Source organism: Heliangelus exortis, chromosome 1 (assembly GCF_036169615.1).
Source record: "Heliangelus exortis chromosome 1, bHelExo1.hap1, whole genome shotgun sequence".
In the NCBI taxonomy this organism is placed as follows: domain Eukaryota; kingdom Metazoa; phylum Chordata; class Aves; order Apodiformes; family Trochilidae; genus Heliangelus; species Heliangelus exortis.
Window position 1 is genome coordinate 175,842,880 of NC_092422.1, and position 20,145 is coordinate 175,863,024.

At 39.5% G+C, this 20,145-nt stretch overlaps 1 long non-coding RNA gene across 1 annotated transcript; it reads left to right on the forward strand.

Annotated features, from left to right (window-relative positions):
• Window positions 1-420: 420 nt before the first annotated feature.
• LOC139791482 (uncharacterized) lies at window positions 421-2,384 on the forward strand. The gene is made up of 3 exons (XR_011723936.1): window positions 421-1,022; window positions 1,112-1,212; window positions 2,273-2,384. It is a non-coding gene; the product is annotated as an uncharacterized lncRNA (long non-coding RNA).
• Window positions 2,385-20,145: the final 17,761 nt, after the last annotated feature.

Genomic DNA, 20,145 nt, shown 5'->3' on the forward strand with positions numbered 1-20,145 from the left:
AATAAGTACTTACTTAATAAACAGCTTCTATGATCCTTTTCAGACTTTGACAGAAAATGTGAATCTCTGAATTTTGTATTTATGTGTGGACATCTACAGTAATTTTTCATACTTTCATAGTTAGAATTTCAGAGTTTAAATATTCACACAATTTCAGAAATAACATTCTGCAACAGAAAAGTCAGTAAAAATGTGAGGAAAACATTCTGCCTAAAGTTCCATTTTTTAGCACTATGGATCGTATTTTAAAGATTTTATCAAAATCTGAATTATCTAAATGCAAGAAGATGTTTGGTCCCCGAGGATTTTTTTTGTTTTGTTTTGTTTTTAGTACAGTCACTGCATTTCCCAAATCTTGGTTTTGTTCCAGTCCTGAATTTAAAAAAAACATAGTTTGGTTTTATGGGTTTTCTTACTTTCATGAAGTTTCATGAGTTGATGACACTGAAGTTCAGGCTGGCTTAGTGGAGAACATGGCTCTCCATGGAAAAAGCTTTCCTGCCATCTCTCTGTCTTCCACCTCCTGCTCGGTGACAAATAAAGCAGCAGGGGACAAGTGCAAACCTTGCTGCAGTGGCCACATACACATAGTTGGGGGACTTGTGATTACTGTCACCTCGGGAGAGGTCTGTCAGCAGGGCAGCCCAAGAATGAACAAAAGGGAGGAAGGGCTCGTTTCCTTCAACATCCTTTTTCATCAGGCCTGTAGAAAACTCCGGTCCACTTATCGCAAAACTGCCTGTGGTAACCAAAAAAAAAGGAACTGTCTTTGTGGTGGGAAGTGCATTTTGAGCTGTGAAGACAGAAGTTCTCTTTTTTTTTTTTTTTTTTTTTTTTTTTTTTTTTTTTTTTTAAAGTAAACCATGTTATTTTTCTCAACAGAGACCTCATTGAAGAGGACTGGGTTTGCATCATTAGTGAATTAATAGCAAATAACATATTAGTTGTTTTAGTGGCAAGAGGTTAATTTACTTCTGTGCACTGAACCTTTAAATGTTTCGGAATCCCAGCCTGCTCTGGAGGTAACTGAATCATTTATTAAGTTATGGCTCATTTCAGATTCAGTCACTGGGTTTGCTTTCTCACAGAGATTTTATGTTATCTGTTTCAGGCAGGTAACAGTCTGGAAGAAAGAGGATCTGAAGTGTATGGTGGTTCTTTTCTCTATATTTAATTTTTATGCTGTAGTTTTCAGGCACAGAAGAACATGAAGTATCCACAAAAGTTGCAAAGTTAGCAAGTTTTATTTTAATTAGTCAGGAAAGCGTCTGCTAATGCCATGTGGATGTAGTAGCGTCAGTAGGAAGAATCCTCTTCTTTTGTGGGCAGGCCATGAATCAAAAGCGTCCTCACTGCAAGAGTGAGCAGGCTGGGCCCTGAGAACCAATGCCATGGGACAATAGGTTCTTTCATTTCTTGCACGAATGCTGTCTTTTTCTCTCAGTGTAGCCCCTGTTACACGTGGCTTTCTGTTTGCCGTATCTTTTCTAGCCCTCATTTTTTACCTCAGGCTGTTTACCTGAAGGAAAGTAATTTGTACCCTCCCTTTTTGCTCAGCATAGGGTAATGTTTATTTTTCTTCGGATGTAGGATCATACTTTCAGTATGCTGAAGTAAGATGAGCAATTCTGTTTGAACTTTGAAATTAGTTAGGGAGAGCTCTAGCTCTTTTCAAGAGCTCCTCAAGAATTTTGCAGCCTGAAGCATTGAATTGTATCACTCCCCTTTTCAAGACTGTGGAAAAGATGGACCAAACAAGGTATTGGAAGTTGAGGCATCCTCTCCCTTTTCTTAATACTTATTTGTTGATCATGGCCTGCAGTAACTGTGCAACAGCTCTGTAGCTGGTCTGTAAATTAGGGGAGAACGTTTTTCTCTCTCCATCTCAGCCAGCATGTAGCCTTGCATCAAAGCTTGTCTTCAAAATTGCATAGCACAGTTTGTTGAAACACTGTTTTTATTCTCTTTGCTTCTTTTACACCTTAGCAGAAGTCTGACTTCTGGGCTTTACACCCAGCAATACCCATGAGTGGAGTAAATAGCTTCATTTTGATTTATCTGCAGGTATTAAAAGGAATATTTATTCCTTCCTCTAAGTTTCCACACATTTTTTAAATTCAATGTAATGAAATCTCCCTCAGCCATTAGTCAGCCACCATAAATCTCAAGAACTTCACCATTAAAAAAAAAAAAAAAAAAGAAAAAGAAAAACATGTTCCTTCCTTACTGCAATCTGCAAACCCATCGTTAGAGCACATTTCCTTAACAACAGAAATCTTGCTGTGGCTTTGAAACGTCAGTTCTTGTTTGCAGCGTGACTGACCTCCTCCCCTGATCAACGTGGTTCTGACAAGGAAGCCTCATCTCTACTGAATTGAGTTCAGATGCCACCCTTTTTACTCTAAGCACTAAGTGAGTGTGTACTCACCCTCTAACAACTGGCTTGAGATCAGTAGTTTACTCCCAAAAGGTCAATGAACAGCTGGCAAATATGCAATGCAACTCAACAACAATTGCAGTTTGGATGCTGATGGATGACTTGGCTGTCATGTAGTTGTTTTTTTGGCTTTTGTGTTTGTTGGTTTTTTTGTGGGGTTTTTTTTTGTTTGTTTTGGGTTTTTGTTTTTGTTTGTTTGTTTGGTTTGGTTTTAATTCTGTATAAAACCCCTAAGGAACAGGCATGAACTGCACCTCAGTTTTTGGGTTGTGCTGGGGCTCATTCTACCAGCTCCTCACTGCAGCCCTGTGATGTGTCAGGGCTGGCTGTGTCCTGCCAATCCTGTTCTGCTGCTGCTGCCACCCTCCAGGAGGCCAAAGAATGAGATCCCATCAAAGGTCAGCCTTCAGCTGGCAGATGGACACAGGCCTGGGGTTTCACAGTTGCACCAGACCACTGTCTCTGGTGCATTAGTGCTTTTTTAATCATCTTGCTTCTGTGTGGTTTTGCTAGTTGATGCAAATATTTATGGGGGGGGGAAAAAAAAAGAACGGTCTTTCTGCATCATTGTTCTTGAAGGTGTACGGCTCCACCTCATAAAGCAAGACTGAGAACATGTATATCTTGATCAACCTGGTTTTTGTGTTCAGGGAGTTTACTTATATTAGCTCCAGGTCAACTAGAGCCACTGGTGTGTTGAACTGTGTTGTTTTTATAGGAAAAAGAGATTATGCTTAACAAATCCAGAAGCTTAACAAATGTATGCTGTAAGAGCCTTAAGAAATATAAACAAAACAAAGCTGAACATGCTGCATACTAGCCTGAGAAGATGGATGAAAACCATCTATTTTATTCTTTTTCAGAACTACATGTGCAGTCAATTTACTGTTGATTATATGTGTTATGCATCAACAGGAAAATCTGCACTCTGTCCAGTTGTTTCAGCTATAAAAGTAAATCTCTTGTTTTTCGTTGCATCATGGTAAGTAAAGATAAACAAATTTCCTTATGACATTAGGAATGTCTAGAATTTAGCACAGCCAGCCATGTTATTTTAATAGGTACTTTCCTGGCTGCCCTATTATTACTTTCAATTAAGAACTCTTCCCAAGGAATGCTAAGATGGCACATACAAATTATATCTGTGCTTTAGGTGGATATCTGCTTTGCTCATTGTCATCAACTCATCCTGAAGGAGAAGTTATTTTAGGAGAAGTAATCTAGCTCATTTTTTCTTTTTCCCATGTAAAACATTGCTGTGTGTATAACACAGGAGTGTCTGAAGCCCAGCACAGACGTGGTGCCCAGGTGCCCTGTAAACACATGGAAGAAGCCAGCAGCTGATCTGGAGGGAGGTGACATTAAACTTGGAGAACCATCTTTGAATAAATATTTGTTCTGTGTGCTATAATCTGAAGTATAGAATTTAGTTAAGTTCCTTTAATCAGTTTGCTTTCTGTATTTCTTCATGACAAATTTTGGAGGATGTGTAACTTTTCTTTGGTAGACGTCATGGTTCTTCAAGCCTACCATGATGTGTTAAATTATATATATATATATATACCTGCTTCAGACCAACCATTTTTCAGGTTATGGGATGTTTTTGTGGATTTTGAGGGAGACAGACTGGTTTTATTGGAACGCCAGATTTGTTTTTGCAGTGTTAGCTGGAAGAGCATAGCATACAATGCTAACCTGCTTTGTCCAGTTAGCTTTCTTGGCCTTGAATTTTCTTATATCTCTTTAAGAGATGAAACCATAACTCTTTAAAATACGCTCACAGTAACTGCAGTATCATAAGGTGCTGTTCAAAACCTAGAAACCTACAGCAGAGGCAACGAGGATTTCTGGGAAAAGACTTGGTACTGCTACAGCAGTTCTTTCACAGAGGTCATGGCGGGGAGCCAGAGGAGGTTGGTAGACAGCTCGGCAACCAGCAAAGAACAAGTTTGTCAGCATGTACAGCTGATTACCATGAGAATAATTTTCCATAAGCGTAGCCTGCAGAGCGTTTGCTTAAGGGGGGCAGTTAATTTTCACTAAAGTTTCCAAAAGCTCTGCCGTTTTTAACTGTGGCAAAAAGTAATTTATACAGATCAGATGGAATAAGGCTTAGTACAATTTTTATACTCTTTCAACACTACCTGCAATTTGCAGTAGGATGAGGTATTGTATTTTAGCATATCTAGGCAATGTAAGATTATTTATGTAATTATACATTATGACAATTATTTTGGATGGGTGTTTTGATTTGTACTAGCTACAGTGATCAGTTCAGAACAAGAAAACATGAGGCGTGTTCTTACTGACAAAAGAGAGAGCCTTTAGTTACTTCATTCTCCTGCTTGTGAATGTCATCTAGATTGCTAGCATGTAACCATAAGAAATAAATCCATTTTCTTTTTTAGGTTGCTCATAGTTATAACCGTAGGGGGACTCTGTAGGAATATGTGTGGTCTTGTGGTGTTTAAGTCTTTATGGTGCTCTGTAACCCAAAATCTCTAAATATAGCTAAATCATGGTTCTGATCTCCAAGGCAGGTTTAGGTGTGTTCATCTGCTGCACTGTACCCATATTTCTCATTTCTCTGGCTACCTCTGTGTTCAAGGTCAAGGCTGAAAGAAACTATAGTACAGCCACGTGTCACATGGAGGCTTCCTTCACACTGAAATCATCTGGTGATAGCTGATTGCCAGAGGAATGGTACAAAGCAGATGGACTGGAATAAATGCATGAACTCAAAACTTCCAAAAGATAAGACAAAAAACCATTCAAATTTACAGTGAAAAAATGTTTTTGATGAGATAATAACCTATTCAATTTTTAACATCATTCTTGAATACATAGAATGTTTACCTAAGTCTCTATAACCATGTGTGTTTCATTTCAAATATGATGCAATCCATAACCTGCAGATTGCTTAATTTTTGCAATATGAGCTGTCATTATCAATTATTTATTGTCTTAGAATACGAGAATCAGAATATTAGCCAGAAAGAATACAGTGGCTTTGAGGATGAGTCATGGGAATGAGATGAAATTCAGTACTAAAGAGCACAGTGCTTCAGTGCTTCAGTGTTTCAGTTGAGGATGACTGAGGAGGAGACCTGAGTATGGCTGGGATCTGCCCTGGCAAAGTGGCCTTAGAAAGGTGAACACAATTCCCAGGGCCCTGCTAAAGCCAGGGAGATATTAATGCAAGGCTGTAATGTACCTTATCAGAAATAAGGTGCCTGTTTTCTCTCTGCCCGTTTAGTAGAAGATAAATTTAGATTGGAACAGGTTCAGAGGAAAGATAGTAGGTCTGGGAAAACAGGAAAGAAGAGATGAAGTATCATGGCAAACCAAAAGGACGGAAAACTGGAGAAAGGATATAACTTTTTAAATATAACTTGCTTCCTGATGACTGAATAGATACACTTTCTGTTGAATTGATATAATTTCTGTGCATATGTGTAATTTCTAAACCATCCATAATGACTGCATCCTTGAGTATCAAGTGATGAGGGACTTTATGAGGAATGCCTCAAAGAAGAAATATCTTTTTTTAGAGAAAAGGGCAACATTAGTTCAAGAAAAATGTTTAGAAATTAGGAATGGCTACATTTAGACAGAAATGTACAGATTCCTAACTGTGAAGGTAGTCTGTAATGTGTCTCCAGATGGATTAAGTGGGGAGAAAAAAACAGACCTGCTTTTAAGCTGGAGCTTGAGACATTTATCAAAGTGATTCTATAAAGTGTTGCTGGTAACATCAAAAAACAGAACTTAATAATTCAGAAAATCGCTTAAATTTTTCTGTTCATATTTGTCTTTCAGGTCTCTTACCATCTACATAGTAATAATAAAACCACTCACTGCTATAGAAGGAATTCAGAATCCTTCGTCTTAAGTTGTATAAAACTAATAAATAATTTGGGGTCTGTTGGAGAATAGTAGCTTCAAAATAAATCTGTCAAATCTTAATTTAAGTCTCTTTGGTCTGTAGCAGTGAAATGTCTCTGAAAGAAAATACACAATAAAATATGTCTCATGGGTCTTGTCAAAAAGCTTTTTCTTTCTATTTAGCACTTTCCAATAACAGACAATCTCTACTGCATTTAATAAAAAGTAGTAAAATTACTGAAGCTAGAACTGGTTGCTGGTGCATTTAAAATTTTAAAAAGTTTAAAATCTGTCTGTACAGTGTACTACTTGCTCTCTATATCTAGAAGTCAATAGTTAACTAAAGTCTCTCTGTGAGGAAGTTTCCATTCCGAGTCTTAAGCACTGGATCAACAACCTTGATAGAAATTTAAATGCAATCCTATTAAAGTTCTAGAAATGCTGAAGGATAGATATCTATCCATGTGTGCAGAGGCACAGAGATGCAGTATCTCAAAGAATTCTAATTCTAATTCTATATGTGGGGAATTTGTGTAGCTATGCAAAAGCAGTAATGCACTGCTGGGCTGGAACACTTCTGGCATCCCATTGGGAAGATGGACTATCTAATGGTACTGGACCCACCAGCCAGCACCAATTATCTAAATGGTGTTTTCCCACAGGAATAAAGCAACAGTCACATAAATAAAAAATGGGTTTTCTTTCAATTTTCAGCCCATTGGAGATGCTCGTTGTTTTTGCAAGCATCATTTTAAACAAGTGCATCATTTGAAACTACTGCAAATAGCTATCACAATATTTCTTGGCGTGTATTTTAAGCACACAAAATTTAGAAAAATAATTTCCTCTAAACTTACATTGCAGATTCATCAACATTTTCTGTATATCTTCTAAACTATGACCTTGGCTTCAATTTCACTCTCTTGCAACTGCCGAATTTGGCCACAGATTTTAACCTTTATAACCTCTGGCTAACCTGTAATTGAAAAGTAATTTTAAAAATTTCAACCCTTGTCACAAAAAAATAAGATATGCATAGCAGAAATAATTTTTTCCAGTATTAAAAATAATAGTTCGGTGAATGTGAAGGCCAGTCAACCCACTCGGTATGCTAAGCATACACACTGAGGCAAAAACTAGAGAGATCACAGATAATGTATTGGTGCAAAGGAAGAATGCTGAAAAAAGGAGATGGGAAGGTGTTGCACACCTTTTTTGAACAGCAGAGAAGACAGCAGCAGCAGGTTGGGAGTGTGTGAGCCCCCTGTTCTGATTGACTCCCAGCACTTGTAAGTGCCAGTGCATGATCACACTTCTGTGAAGCTGCCCCTAAACACTTTCTCAATTCTCAGAGCAGTTCTCAGAGCAGTTCTCGAGGCCTACATAGATCTGTAAGCATAAAACCCACTGCTCCCTACATAAACCTCTTCTGCTGGTCATGCACACAATGCTGCTCAAGTCATTTCTTGTTTTCACCCTTCTGTTACCACAACCTCTATAGATCACTTGAGCTACAGCACTGCTACTGGCTTTCTGGGAAAGGGCATCTCAAGGTGATGGGCAGCTGTACATGGGGACACAAGCCCTGGCACTGGGTTTGTGAGAAGAGATGAGTGCCAAAAGAGAACTGTGGTGAAGCTCTGCTGCAGTTCTAGTACTGCCATTGATACTTTCTGTCTTGTAGCCATAATTTTATTCACTATCTCCACTTCTACATGTTATTTCTTCTTTCTTAATTTAAAGCAAACAGTTGCTTAGTGTTAATAGCTGGTCAGTCTAACTTTCCCTTCTCCCTCAAAAGCACAGTTACTAATAAAATTCAAAGCTTGTGCTTTGCTGTACTGGTTTGTAGTCCTGAGGAAACTTCATAGCTAAAGTTATGCCAAAAGTTTTAAGAAGCAAACAAGCAAAACCCAGTAAACAATCTATACAAGTGAGTTGTATTTCCACATATGCTTCTAAGCAGCAATCAGAAATGTGAAATATTTGGAAACAAAATTGTCCATTAACTAATGCAGTCCATAAAAGTTAATCAGCTGTAAGGTACTCTCTAAAGATTAGCAGTATGTGTGCACAGGGGGGTAACCCCTCTGGCCCCAGTGAAACAGGCACTTTGCAAGTCTGTAATGCATCAGACTCATGCATTCTGGCTCATGACAGCCCACCATTACAAAAGCAGCATGCTCATTTACAGTTGGGTTTCTTTAAAATTGCCATTTATTGCAGAGATAGGAACATTTTTTTTGTGTGTGTATGTACGTATGTGTATATATATATATATATATGTATTGCTGCATATATCATCACTGATTTTTCTTATCCTGCACTGCTGTCCAACAGGGATGCATCCTCCCCACTTGAGTAATGCAAAAGTCTCACCAGAGAACCGTTTGCCTTCCACAATCTTGAAGACCATAGTTTGTCTTTGGCTTGACAAATACCCATTATACTGGAACTTTTGCACCAGCTAAAGCTTTTAATGTGGTTGTACTGTCTGGATGAGATCTTACAGCACATGGCCTGAAGACAGGAAGGACTTCCAAGAAGGCAGAGCTTTTTCCAGAGAAGCTTTGAATAGCTATGCTTCCTCACATGGAGTTTTGAAGTTGCTGCTGGTCATCCGAGACAATTGGAATACAAAATAATGTGGAAAACTCTCAAAGCACTGATGTGTTTGCTGGTTTTGTGAGCAGCTGGCATGTAAATGTAAACCTCCTCCTGTGGTAAATATTTACAATGAATCAGAGATTTGTAGTGGGTGCAAGTTGAGCTCAGTAGATGTTTGAGAATTTAAATACACAGTGAACCTGACTACTTCTCCAGTGTGTAGTCTTATCTGCAGTGAGGTAAATGAGAATTTTACTAATGAAAGGTTTGAGAACAATCTTGAACCCCCAAGCAGCCCTTGAGTATTCTGTTTTCAACCACTCAAAACCTGATCATAAATATTAAGATATTTAAAATATATAATTATTGAACGAAGAAATTGCCAAATGTGTGTGCCTTACTATCTGAATGTTAAATATCTCTTTTTGATTGATAGATACTGATTAGGAGAAATCTGGATGAATCTTTTGATGTCTTCCATTTCATAGCAATTTACTTATTTTCAGTTTTTCTAATGCTCCCTCATTGTGTCCTGTCATAAATCCTTAAAAGGAGAAACTACATCCAGGTGTTGCCCAGTCTAATAGAGGCAGATAAGGAAGTGCAGGGAACATTACAATTTATATGGGAATCAGTATGATGAATGGTGATGACCAGGCTTTCTGCAATTATAGAACCAGTCTGGGGTTGTTTGGTCTCACTCCAAATTTTTGTTTGAAGTGTTGAGGCCAAGTTTAAAGTTTAGAGGATTTTCCATTGATATTACATTCTTGTCTTTAATCTGCAATGATGGGCTGCACATGGCAGGAGAAGAGATTTGAAGAAAGGTCCCAGCTGCATCGTGCTCACCATCCAGCCCAGGGTGCTGCAGGAACAGCTTCTGCTCAGTGGCATTTTCAACCCAAGAAGCAGAGCAAGAGATGGAAAGGTGGGTGGCATGGCTGGCATTTTAATGAGACAGACTGTTTCTAACATGCGAAGAGATTCAGTCCAAGAACTGGTCAAAGGATCAACCAGATTTTTGCCTTGCCTATAACAGAATTTCCATAATGATTTGGTCTGTTCAAATGCTTACTACAACCATGCAGGCAGAGAGCCTATGCAAACTCCTAAATTTGCCAAGGGCTTTTTTTGGGGCTTGGAACTGCCCTCTTCCCTTAAACATGGGACATTTAACTTCTGGAAAGTGTATCTTAACCAAATAATGTCCACACAGTGTTTCTGTAACCTTTTGTTTTTCTAATAAATGCTCTCAGCTTATTGCACAAGGTTCTGATGTCATTCCTCATAGAGTGAATAACTGGGCTGGTTTTCTTTATACACTTTTAATCTCTCTTGCTCAATCCTACAAATTCACAGGTATCTAGTTAAGGCCTTGCTAAGTAAGATTTTGGGGAAGCACTTTCTTATTGTTTGGCTTTACAGCTATACATACATACACACAAATAAAGTTTTGCTTATTCATGATTAAACTATGACATTATTTTACAGCATGCATCTGTGTAGTGTCCTTGAACATCCCTTCCTAAGACAAGAAAAGATCATGGGAAGGAGATCTCCGATAGGAATCTGGGTATATCCCAGATTCTTGTAGGTGTTTTCTGAGTCAGCACTTCCAAAATGGAGACCTTCATCACCTTGAGGGTAAGGTGTGGCATAAAGACCAGATGAATAATTCCATAGCAGCCTAACCTTTAAGAATTGGAAGCTCTAAAATCTGTGTCCAGAAACATGTGGCTGCCAGGTTTGTCCAGAAAAAAATAATTGTCCAGGTTGAAAATTAAATCAGTTGGGCATTTTCTGTTTTTCCACATGAACTTTGGTCAATAGTAAGCTCTGAACTGATGTCCTGTGTCACATTGGGAAGATGGGCAAGACCTATCCCATCTCTTCCTCTCACAAGAGAGTAACTCCACACCTTGCAAGTGGAGGGAAACCATGGGCAGCAAAACCAAGCAGCCTTCTTTTTTCTGCCTATGCTTCTGGGAGTGGTTAGTCCTGTGATGTGCTCAAAGGAAGGAGCTGTACCTGGGTGCCTTAAAGTTCAGCTTTCTGTTCAGCAACAGGGAGAAAACCTTTGAGCTTTAGTCACAAGGAGTAGTACCAACACAGGGCTACATTCTCTGTATGAGTTTCTTGATTTTGGAAGGAGCATACTCATGTCTAGCTTTTGCTTTACAGCCCAGCTCATATTATGGCACTGATTTTGGAAAAGAGTTGCAATTAACAGGAAGTATCTTAGGACTAACTTATATTTCAGTGATTAAAATGTGCAGTTATTGTAACTTTGAACATTAACTTTTGTGAATGCCACTTTATATGTACATTTATCACACGGAAAAGGAATTGAAAGCACTTCTAAATGTAAAGCTACCAGTGCTATAATATATAGTTCCTTTCATAGGTTCACAACAAAGCATGATTCCAGCCTCTTGATGTAGCATGTGCAGCCCTATATTAAGCTGTTTTAATGGCTCTTAATTGAGTTTTGATCTTTAGAGCTTGTTTTTGAAATCCATATTTAAGTTAGTCTGTATTAAGTCATTTGGAACACTGAATTAAATACCATCTACAGGGCTCAGAAAAATCTTGATAATGTCATTTATATGAAGCACACAGGGTGGTATTCATTTAACTGCATGCAGATCACTCTGGGAGCTATCAGTGTCTACACTAATCACATCATTTTCCCTTTATAACCAAAGAAGAGAAAGAAACACTTTAGGGGTATGAGTCAGCTGATCTCTTTCAGCTACTTAGTGTACGATGGGATGAGCTGCACCTTAAAAGCAACTTCAAAAGGATCCTTGGTGACCTTGGTTCGGGTATAGACATTTGTACTGGTGCTATCTGAGGAGCTGAATCCCTTTGAGATGACTGACAATAATTATGGATATGTCTTTAAATAAACAACTTCAATCTCTACACATTTTACTCTCTGCCCTACAGATGTTTGCATATTAAACAAGCCAGTAATACTCTATCATCACCAGCACTCATGGTCTTTTCTTTCTCCACAAGTCTGACTAGTCCTTTAAAAACAGAAGAAATAAGGGTATGAAAAAAAAAAACAAACTGAGAAAAATGAGTCTACATCTTTATAATTCTCAGAGTGAAAGTACAAGTCTTTAAGCAAACTGAAATCCTCTGTATCTAGTTGTGAACAATTTTGACACACTCCTGGGAGTAAGGCAGAGCCACTGCAAATATAGCCATTGCTTTCTTGGTAGACACATTTTACCTTTTTTGTTTTGTTTTGTGGGGTTTTTTTTTTGTTTGTTTGTGGTTTTTTTGTTTGTTTGCTTTTTGGTTTTTGTTTGAATGCTGTTTATTTGGTTTGGTTTGGTTTTTAATTTTCGGGGGTTCACCCCAAAAGAGTTTTTCAAAAACCACTCACAGACACTAACCAATGTCTAAGAAATGTCTAAGAAATCCATGTAGCCTGGTAAGTTATTCAAATGTTGTGCACTTTTTGCATAATAAAGCACAGCTCTGCTCTAAAGTCTCCTGAAACAATTATTTTTTTACACTCTCTAGAATTCTGAAAACCAAAAAGAGGGGAGGGGAGAAAAGGGTTGGGGAGAGGGCAGGAGAGGGATGAGAGGAAAGTGAAAACCAACTGAATTTACTGAAGCAAGAACACTTTCATTTTCACCACAAGATGGTGCCACTTCCTCAACTTAAAATGCGATTTTCCTTTGAAAACAATATAAAAATGACAGGAAAATTAATTCCCATGGCAAGCATGATGAAAAGCAGAAGTCCTACTGGTGCCTTTAAAATAGTGATTAAATGGGATTTAAATGACGTGGTCCTTACGCTGGCCTCCTCCACGAGAGTTGAACACATCCTGCATGAATTCAGGGAAGTATTTGCTAATCTGTGTGGCAGAAATAGCCTCAGAGGGCATATTGTCACTGCCAGCTCTGCAGAGTCACACTGCTTGGTCTGACTGCATTTTTGTTTCTTTCTGCACACCATCAAATTAACAACTTAGCAAATTTCAAGTTATTATATTTAAGGACATGTGCTAAAGGGCAATCTGCAATTTAAAAGGTGTGGGGTTGCCAATGTGTGGCTGAGAACGTCTGAGAGGCTTCATTGCTGGAAAAGATTGAGTGGAAAACTGACAGCTTTCCTTTAGGTTGCTGCTGGGTTTCCAAAGTTGGAACATAGAAGAAAAAGTCAGCAGACTGCTAGATTTAAAATGCAAAGTGTAAGAAGAGTAAAAAAGTCAAACAGTCAGAGTTTCATTTTTATAGACCCTTCAGAAGAAGACCTTTTGTGATGGTAACTGCTCTTTGTTACTGTCACCTTATTAAGGGTGAAAACGTGAAAGATTAAGAAGCCAATTTGCTGTCTTGCACAATGCTTCATCTGTAAAAGTATCTTCAAGTCAAATACTGAAATGTCAGGAGGTGGTGAAAGTGGCATCAGCTACCTGTCCCTGTACTCGTCTGTGCTCTGCTCATCTTCCTCTGGGTGCTCTGGGCTTTGCCCTCTTCTTCCATCCATACCACAGCATCTTCTACCTGGTTTCCTGGTTGGTTTCTCTGCTTCCACTCCCACTGATTTAGTAGCTGCTTCCACTGTAGGGCAGCCAAAGAAGTGCAGGGGACCAGAACAATGTGGAAGCCCTGATTTTGTTTGGGGTTCAAGTAACCCCAAAATAGTGTGTAGTGATGCGATAACATTGGGCAAACTTGACCACATGCCAGTCCAACACATGATGAGAATACATTGTAATTTTTTAAGAATTGAGGTATAGTTTTATATTTTATCACACAAATTCTAATCTGTATTTAAGGTGGAAAAATCCACCTTTCATTGAAAAGAATTGTGTGCCTGATTCCTACTGAAAGTCAAACCACATAGGCTTCTGCATCTCTCAGGCAGTCTGAATTTGGTTTGAGGGTATAATCCAAAACTATTTCTCTTCAGATGGTTAGGAGCAGCAGGAACAGACTGGTTAGGAACAGACTGAAATTGTTTCAAGTGTTTTTATTGTTCAACTGAAAAACAGAAACTCTAATACAAGCAGCTGGATGACAATGCATGAATTCACTTCCCAACCATGAAGAAGTCATTATTGTGTCCAGGTAATTCCCCACTCACACCTGGCTTCTTTCCTGGCCTGGGTGACACAGTGTCATACCTATGGTAATCCCTAATTCTTTAGGGAACAGGTTGTTAAGCACCTGAAGCAAATTACCATCCCAGTGGGGGTCAAAAGTCATAATTTATTTCAAATTGCGTAAGTATGGGATATTGCATGAGTCAGGGTAGTATGAGGGCTCCATACCCAGTTTATTTAGGCAAGCTGCAAGCCAAAGGATGTGTCCCAGGCTAAGTCACACAGGATGTTTCTCCCATGCCCAAATAATCAGGTTCCTTATGGGAGTTCCCCATATGGTCATGTCTCTGCTTGAAAAATGGAAATTAGTTTGAAGAGGAAACACAAGCAGTTGTGGAAAATGATTGTGCTGTTTCCTTGTATTGCACAGAAGCCTGCATTTGAAGTTATGTTTCAAGGCCCTTGGTTTTCACTGCTTCTGGAAGAACCAAACTACATTTCATTTTTATTAAACTGACCAAAAAAAAAAAAAAAAAAAAAAGGGAGATTAATAGAGAGAAGGGAAAAAGAAAAAGCAGTTTCAAAACTAAGGTTAAGGTTTTCAAAGAAGGGGATGTATTTTGGGTTAAATTTTACTAGAAACCTCACTGCAGCATATTTCTAAATAGTTTCACTTTATAATATCATATTTTTTGTATTACACCATATTTTTGGAGGAAAAAGCCCTCCCATTTGGTAGTCTTTAAAGTAATAATTAATGCCTTTTCTATGACAAAAAAAAGTGTTAGTTTCAGACAGTGGCTTTTGTGCTTCACAGTTAAAACTGAATCATATTTCCTTGAAAAACAAAACAAAGCCCTCTGATAGGAAGGGGAAGGAAGAAGGAATAGCAAAGGCAAGAAAATATAGCTTCTGTGTCTGGGTAGCTTTTGAAGCACATGATCCAAACTGTGTTCTTCAGGCCAGGAAAAACATTTGCCCTTTTGCTGTTTTTTTCCTCTCTACAATTCATGGAAAACTTTTTTTTTTTTTTTTTTTTTTTTTTTTAGAACTAGATCTGATTGTTTAGTACTGTTTCTTAGCTTGCTGCATCAAGCTAGACGTAGCAGGGTTAAGGTGATCTGCTGGGCTAAGATGGGATTCTCATTCAGACAGAGAGCAGAAAGACTTGAGAAAAAAAAAACACAAAGAAGGGAAAGAAGCTGAAAAGGAAGTTCATACATTAATAGGGTGGCTATTAAAATGGGCTTGTGTCAGAGGCATTAGGGGGTTCTCTCCTGATGACTGATTGCTGCTACCTTTTTTGTCCCTGGACTCCTGAGCATCACCACCCCTGCAGACACAGCTGCCCCAGATGGGTTGAACATTGCCCATTTCCTCTCTGTTGTAGCAGGGTCTGATGGGGGTGTTGCAGCACTGGTGGGGTCTGGGTGCTGGTTCACGGTTCCTCCATCCTGGTTTCATCTTCAGCATTTTTTAGAGGCTTTCCTCTTTCACTTCTGCCACACAGAGAGCTTTTAGAAGGCCGAGGGGCATGACCAGAGTGCACACTTCTGCAAATACCTATATTTATCCTGTTTCTACTAGCTGACAAACAACTTTTTGGCAACGTTCCTGACTCTGAGTGTTCAACAAAGAAAAGGGCTAAATAATATCAGAAAAACAAATACCTTGGTTTTATCAGTATCTTATTGTTACCCCTCCCACATATCCAAGTTCTGGTTTACACCACAAACTTCAGTCTTAAGTGTTCAGTGCATTTTGTGAGCGGGGGTTTTCTGATTGTGATTTCTGTATATGTATATATATAAAGATCAGTGTATGTATATAGATCATAGATAAGCAAAGACATATTTCCCACAAGAATTTTTTTCTCAGGTGCTAATTTTTTCTGTCAGCATCTTGAAGTACTTACTGTGGAAGTGAAAAATCTTTCTCCACATGGAGAAATAACCTGATCTCACAAGTTTTCTACAATCCTGCTTGTTTTCATATCATGTTAGAAGATTTATAAAAACTGTGGACAAATTATTTAGCCACAGGCCCCAGCTTCTGCTTTCTGTCTCTACAATAGAAACAGAAGAAAGTTGCCTTGCAGTGTGTATGAAGTTATGGATGTTCTTTAGCTGTGACTTTTATCAAAATAAATTGACATTTTTTCCTCCTTATTCATTTATCTCCTGCTGTTGTTTGAAAGTACCATCAGCTGTGCAGGCCTGTGAGTCAGCACCTCTCTGCATGAAGCTGAACAATAAATTCCATTTCTTCTCCCTTGCTCTTTAAATATAACTTCATTCCTCTTTTCAACCAGGAATGAGGTCTGTTGCTTACTCTCTTCGTGTGTGACAAGTTTACCAACTCCCTTTGGTGACAACAAACATTCACCTACTCTCAGAAAAAAGTGGAAGTAGTGGAAGTAGTCAACTGTTAATTAATTAGTTAATTACTTAATTGTGTCTTTTCAGTCCAAACCTTTCTATGGCTGTCTGAAAAAAACCCACAGGCCTACCAGTTTTGCATTTGAGAACAAATTACATTTTACTTAAGTGCCAGCCCATGTTGCTGCCATGATTTCATGAGGCATTTATCTCTTGATGCAGATGAGGATGGATTATATTTATCAGGAAAGAAAATTTAGTGTAATGAAAGGTGAAAACCCAAAACCTTTGGGTAGGTTGGAATATTAAGTTGAATTTTATTATATTAGTATTGTTATGAAGTAGTATTATGAAACAAAAAATACTTTTTTCAAAGCTGCTCCTTTTTCTGTTGTTTGGGGCTGGTTCATCACCCTGAACAGGTGCTTTTGACTCTTGGTGGCTTTTTTTTTCCCCAGTGTTTGGAGGGAATTCTCTTGCTCTGGTAGCTTGGAGTGCTGACTACCTGACTCGTGATGCCTTCCAGAAGCAAGTTCTTCAGTTATATTTGTCTCCTGTTTATCTGCAAGATTCACTTTTTTTGTGCTATTTTGAGTAAAATCCCAGAGTGGGTGGTATCTTGGTGGGTGCCAGCCATTTATTTCAATTTTGTTGTTCTCTCTCACATTAGGTGAAGAAGTGCAATATTTTCTACTAGTTTATCTGAACGGCTTTTTCCACCCTACCACTCTATGTTAAATGTCTGGTTTTTTACTATACCAAAGAATTTACCTACATATGTACATCAACCAAATATATTGCACAGCATATATATATGTATTTTATTCTTACATACTGATATTTTAAATACCATTTAATTGGAAAATGATTCTTTGCCTAGTATATTTAAACAGGTAGATCAAAGAGAATAATGGAAACCAATTCCTCACAAATTATGCCTAAGTTTGCATCATATTGTTCCACTTGAGCACAGGATAAGAAAAAGGCAAATAATTTAGTGAAGTAAAATGAGACCTAGAACAAGAATGGAAGCAAAGGGAGGGCTGCAGGGCGGATCAGGCTGAGCTGTGCAGAGCCAAGGCTCCAGGAGGATGCTAACACTTACAGGTAGGGTAAGGGTGTAGTAAGGGGAAGGTGGGCAGCACCTGGATTAGGAAAGGGAAAAGCTAGAAAGGAAAGGAAAGGAAAGCGTGCAGCTAGAAACACATTGAGACAGAGACATTTCACACATACTTCATTTTCGTCTCCACTCCTGAACCTACAGGCTGAGGTAATTGGGAGGAAGAAATCCTTTACAATGGCTTAAAAAGGAAGTGGGATATAAGGCCAAACATGAAAAGCTGTCTATTTAATTTTATCCTTAGTCCTATGTTCTATTTTAGGCACATAAATGGCACTTTGTTTTGAATAAGCTGCTGCTGAGTCCTGGCAGGTGCTCAGGAAGAGCCGAGCTGCCTGCGGGATCCCTTCCACTGTGCTCGGGAATGGGGAAGGGGCCGTGGGTGAGCAGTGAGGGGCAGAGAGCAGTGTCTGAGCCCTGGCATGGCCACTACAGATGTTAAATGCATTTTCTGGCATGTCTGCTGAAGGTGGTGTATAACTGTCAGTAAGAAGAAGGTATTCCAGTTCTGGAGCCTCCAACATGGAAAGGACTTGGAGCTGTTGGTGAGTCCAGAGGAGGGCCACAGAGAGGATCCTGTGAGGACAGGCTGAGGGAGCTGGAGCTGCTGATCCTGAAAAAGAGAAGGCTCCAGGGAGACCTTATTTATAGCCTTCCAGTACCTCAAGGGGGCCTTTGTTCAGGACTTTTTACAAGGGTGTGTAGTGATAGGAAAAGGGGTAATGGTTTTAAACTTGAAGAGGGTAGATTTAAGTTAGACATTAGGAACGAATTCTTCACTATGAGGGTGTTGAGACACTGGAACAGGTGGCTCAGGGAGGCTGTGACTGCCCCATCCCCCGAAGTGTTCAAGGCCAGGCTGGATGGGCCTTTGAGCAGCCTGGTCTAGTGGGAGATTTCCCTACCCATGCAGGGGGGTTGGAACTAGATGATCTTTAAGGTCCTTTCTAACCCAAACCATTATATGATTATGATTTCTGTCTTTCTGACTGTAGAAGGGAAGCTAAAGCCCTTGAAGATTGTGCAGCTATAGGCAAAAGTTTACCTGCCTGTGTAATTTATTTCTGTGTATTTTCTGTGTATTTTCTTTTCTGACAGCTAAGATCATCCAGACACTCAGGAGAGACTCAGGTCTCAGAGACCACCTCATCTCCACCCAATGATGGAAGCAACCTGCTGAGTAAAAGGCAAGAAAAAAAAGGGATTCACACTGCAATCTGGAGAACCAAGGCGGGAGAGAGCCTTTGTATATGCCTCAGCCCTGGGAAACCTTGGTTTGGATCCTAGTCAAGGATAAGACACAGGCCCATAAGAAACTTGCCTTTATTATTTCGAGGGCTCAGGGAGCTACTTATTTCCTATTTAGTTCAAATAGCTATGAAGATTTAGAGACAAATGTGGCAGAAACTACAAAAATGTCCGTAGCTGTTCCAATAATTCTCTGAACTTCTTTCCTGTATTTATTTCAAATTCAAGACTGAAATGGCAACAGTCATGCTTGACAAGATGAGGAAACACTGGGTTTCCTTCTTTTACACTTTGCAGTTCCCACATGGGGATATGGATGTTTCTGACCTCCTTGTCTGCACTGTTATGATATGCAAATGCCCTTGACCATCATACTTCTGTATGTAGGGATTCCTCCTATCCACCCCTATACATCTGATGGGGTTTTGACTGGTCATTGAGATAAAAAGTAGATGTTTAAGCTGTTGTCATGCAGAATCATTTTGAAAGCCTCTTTGGGCAGCAAAGAAGGGTGCTGTGTTATTTCTGGTCCCTCCTGCCCTTCTTTGGTTGCTCATACCATCCCATGCTGCTCAGCCACCAGGATTGGGAACTGGCAGTCCCTGAGATCTTCTTGCAAAGACTGACCAGTTCCTATTTAGTTTCAGGGAGATTTATGCCCAAATCATAAAATCAGTTAATTTGGAAAAGACCCTTAAGATCATTGTGTCCAACTGTTAACCTAACACTACCAAATCTACCACTGAACCATGTCCTTAAGAACCACATCTACACATCTTTTAAATACCTCCAGGGATGGTGACCAGACCACTTCCCTGAGCAGCCTTTTTCAGAGCCTGACAACCCTTTTGGTGAAGAATTTTTTCCTAATATCGAATATAAACCTCCTGTGGCTGCTTCCGCTTGTTTTATCACTTGTTACTTGGGAGAAGAGACTAACACCCCCCTCACCACAGCCTCCTTTCAGGTAGCTATAGAGTGATAAGGTCTCCCCTGAGTCTCCTCTTCCTCGGCTAGACAATGTCAGTTCCCTCAGCTGCTTCTCATAAGACTTGTGCTCCAGACCCTTCACCAGCATTGCTGCCCTTCTTTGATCATGCTCCAGCACCTCAATGTCTTTCCTGTAGTGAGAGGCCCAGAACTGAACACAGAACTCAAGGTGTGGCCTCCCCAGTGCCAAGTGTAGGGGCAGGATCACCCCCCTCGTTCTATTTGCCACACTATTTCTGATACAAGCCAAGATGCTGTTGGCCCTATTGGCTACCTGGGCAAACTGCTGTCTCATATTCAGCTGGCTGTTGACCAAAACCCCCAGATTCTTATCCTCTGGGCAACTTTCCCACCACTCTTCCCCAAGCCTGTGGTGTTGCATGGTGTTGCACTTGTGACCCAAGTG